Source organism: Miscanthus floridulus, chromosome 13 (assembly GCF_019320115.1).
Source record: "Miscanthus floridulus cultivar M001 chromosome 13, ASM1932011v1, whole genome shotgun sequence".
NCBI lineage: Eukaryota > Viridiplantae > Streptophyta > Magnoliopsida > Poales > Poaceae > Miscanthus > Miscanthus floridulus.
The window spans coordinates 20,733,502-20,737,890 of record NC_089592.1 but is presented as its reverse complement, the minus strand read 5'-3'; positions in this window follow the sequence as shown (position 1 = coordinate 20,737,890).

The following is a 4,389-nucleotide window of genomic DNA, read 5'->3' as shown; positions in this document are numbered from 1 at the left end:
ATTGAATCCTGCTACACACAAAGATCATATCGGTCGAATCCTGCTACATAGGTGGACTCGCGGCCGGAGCGGCGCCAGCACAAAGTGGCCAGCTCTATATATCTCTCCCTTCCTATTTCTTCTCCTCCTCCGGCCCATTGGCACTGATCCTCACAATCCAGCTCGCTATGGCGCGCTCACCGCTGCACCACCACGTACACACATGCCTGGCAGCCGTTGTGAACAACCCGACGCCCGGCAACGCAGCCCCTGCATGCCACTGGCACCGCGGCGCTGCGCACCATGATGCGTGCCAGCCTCTCTCGCCTGCACTCGATCGGTGTCCGAGCGCTGCACGTCGTCGTGCATACGTGCGCAGTGCGCACACTCGTAGCAAGCCCGCGACCACGGCACTCACGTGCGTGGCCGCAAGGCCAAACCTTGTCGACTGGAGACCTTGAAAACCCCTTGTGCCTAGCCTAGCCAAGCCTAGAGTTCACGCCGGCGCACGCACCAGTCGCCGCGTCGTGTCGTGTGCCCCTGCGGCGTTCAGCTGAATGGGTGGCCGGCACCTTTCCTTGCATCGTGTCATTTTGAATGTGCGCGCTGGAGGAGAGAGAAAGCCGAGAGAGCTCACCTCACGAATGCGGAGGCAGATCGACGGGGTCGTGTAGGCGCACGCGGTGGAGGGCCGCATGAGGTCGTCGGCGCGAGGTCGTCGGTGGCCACACGAGGCGAGGCGTGGGCTTCGGTGTCACGGCGGCGGGCTGATGCGTGGGGGCCGGGCGACCGGCGTCGGGCAGGGTGGCGACCAATGTGCGGCAGCGTTGGTGTTCGAGGTGGGGTGGTGACCGGCGGCGGCGCGAGGAAGAAGAGAGAAAGGGTGGCTATTCGACGAGGAAAAAGAGGAGGGGATCGATCTGCGCCAGGCACTAGCGCTTATATACCAGGGAGATTTACTCCCGCTGCCAGCCACCAGCCGGGAGTAAAGGTCCTTTGCTCCCGGTGTGTGTGACCAACCGGGAGTAAAGGTATACCTTTACTCCCGGTTGGTAACACGCACTGGGAGCAAAGGTTTTTTTTAGCGGGCCACGAAACTGCAGCCCACCTTTACTCCCGGGTGGGCTTCCCACCCGGGAGTAAAGGTGGGCTGCAGTTTCGTTTCCCGCATGTTTTGAGCAAAATTTTTTAATAAAATGCAATAGTCTTGTTAAATACATAGTAAATTAAATAAAAAGCATAAAATTATTTTGTTAAAAATATGGATTTTCTTTTTCTTTATTGCACATAGGAAAAATCTATAACCTAACTTTTTTATTTTTGTTATAATTATAAAACATAATGTAACTAATATTTATTATTTCGTTAATGCAAAAATATAGTGTTTAATTAAAATTATTAAAACTATTAGTTTTGGACAGGAAATTTGTTTTCACATCATTTTAACGTTAATATTTTAATTTTTTATCACTCAATATCCTAATTTAACTTTTCGAGAGAGAAATCCCACTAAATCAAACATTGATTTAATTTGAAACACGACATAATAAACATCTGAATTCACAATTATTACATAATGTCTCAAACACACACTACATTAAATCACTATATCATCAAGTGGGTACAACAGTGAACTTCTTCTTTACGTATGTCCCTTGGTTATGATCACGTCGTAACCATGGAGTGTCCTCATCATTTACCAAGATGCTAGGATCTTTGTTCACTTTGAAGGGTGGAATTCGGTCATCCTTTTTATAATCTTCTGACATGTCCGACTTGTCCTCAATTCCCACGATGACTCTTTTCCCTGAAAGAACTATGTGGCGCTTTGGCTCTTTGGTTGAGTCATTATCGTTTTTCCCTCTTTTTGGTTTGGTAGACATATCATTGACATAGAACACCTGATTCACATCCTTGGCAAGGACGAATGGTTTGTCTTTGTACCCAATATTACTAAGGTCTACTGTTGTCATTCCATACTCGTTGTCTACTGTTACCCCGCCTCTGGTCACCTTGACCCATTGGCACTTGAACAATGGGATCTTCAAAGTAGGTGCATATTCTAGTTCCCATATTTCATCTATGCGGCCATAATATGTCTGCTTATTCCCATTCGGGTCTGTGGCATCTATTCAGACACCACTATTTTGGTTGGTACTCCTTTTATCTTAGGCCACTGTGTAGAATATGTTCCCATTTATCTCGTACCCTTTGTATGTGATGATATGCCATGATGGTTGCATAGCCAATAAATATAGTTGCTCATGGATGCTCTCATCACCTTGACATTTTTTTTGCAACCAACCATCGAAAGTTTCCATGTGCTTACGCATAATCCAAGCTTCAGTCTTCCTTGGAAACTCGGATCGTAAGAGATCCTTGTGTGTCTCAATATATGGATCTACCAAAGAGGAGTTCTGTAGAACTATGTAGTGCGCTTTATTGAAATAATCATCCTCTGTACCAATATATGTTTTCCTCCCTAGTGTCCCCTTTCTGCTTAGTCTCCCCTCATGTCTCAATTCAGGAACACCAATCGAGTTAAGGTCGGGAATAAAGTCAACACAGAACTCAATGACCTCTTCTGTTCCATAGCCCTTGGCGATGCTTCCTTCTGGGCGAGCACGGTTGTGAACATATTTCTTCAGGACTCCCATAAATCTCTCTAAGGGGAACATGTTGTGTAGGAACACAGGACCGAGAATGAAAATCTCCTTGACTAGGTGAACTAGGAGGTGTGTCATGATATCAAAGAAGGAAGGAGGGAACACCAACTCAAAGCTGACGAGACATTGAACCACATCATTCTGTAGTTTAGCTAGATTAGTTGGATCAATTGCCTTCTGAGAAATTGCATTGAGGAATGCACATAGCTTCACAGTGGCTAGACGTACATTTGGAGGTAGAATTCCTCTTAATGCAACTAGAAGTAATTGCGTCATGAGAACATGACAGTCATGGGACTTTAAGTTATAGAATTTCTTCTCTGGCACATTTATAATACCCTTTATATTCGAGGAGAATCCAGATGGTACCTTGATGTTGTTTAAGCATTCAAACATGATTTCCTTCTCCTCTTTGCTTAGAGTGTAGCTAGCAGGATGTAAGTAATGGCGTCCATCATCTGTCTTCTCTGGATGCAGGTTGTCTCTTTCTCTCAAACAACGTAGGTCCTGTCGTGCTTCAAATGTGTCCTTAGGCTTTCCATACACACCCATGAAGCCTAGCAGGTTCACACAAAGATTCTTCATCAGGTGCATCACGTCGATCGAGCTACGGACCTCTAGGACTTGCCAATAGGGTAGCTCCCAAAATATAGACTTCTTCTTCCACATGGGTGCGTGATCGTTAGCGTCGTTCGGAACAGGTTGGCTACCATGTCCTTTTCCAAAGATGACTTTCACATCATTGACCATATCGAGTACATCCTCACCGGTTCGGTTGCGAGGCTTGGTCAGGTGGTCTACCTTCCCTTTAAAATGCTTGCCTTTCTTTCTTACAGGATCGACGATGGCCAAGGTACACGACCTTTCGACATTTTTTCAAGAATACACCTCTAATATCATCGAAGTAGTGTGTGCATGCATTATATCCCTTGTTTGACTGTCCTGAAAGATTACTTAGAGCAGGCCAATCATTGATTGTTACGAACAACAATGCTCGCAGATCAAAGTGTTCCTATTTGTACTCATCCCACACACATACACCTTCTTTTTTCCACAAAATGAGAAGTTCGTCAATAAGTGGTCTCAGGTACACATCGATGTCATTGCCAGGTTGCTTCGGGCCTTGGATGAGCACAGGCATCATAATGAACTTCCGCTTCATGCATAACCAAGGAGGAAGGTTGTAGATACTTAGAGTAATAGGCCAAGTGCTATGACTAATGTTCTACTCTCCAAAAGGATTGATACCATCTATACTTAAAGCAAACCTTAAGTTTCTTGCGTCATTTGCAAACTCCGAGAATTCTCTGTCGATTGCTCTCCACTGGGACCCATCAGCAGGGTGTCTCAACATATTGTCTACCTTATGGTCTTCTTTGTGCCATCGCAACAATTTTGCATATTCTTTGTTTCTGAACAGACGTTTCAAGCGTGGTATTATAGGTGCATACCACATAACCATGGCAGGGATTTTCTTCCGTGGACGTTCGCCCTCAACATCACCAGGGTCATCTCGCCTGATCTTATACCGCGATGCATGGCATACCGGGCATGCATCCAATTTCTCGTACTCTTTGCCATGGTAGAGGATGCAGTCATTAGGACATGCATGTATCTTCTCGATTTCTAGCCCCATAGGACAGACAACTTGTTTTGCTTCGTAGGTAGTGGCGGGCAATTCATTGTCCTTCGGAAGCATCTTCTTTTGGATTTTTAGTAACTCTCCAAATCCCTTGTTAGATAC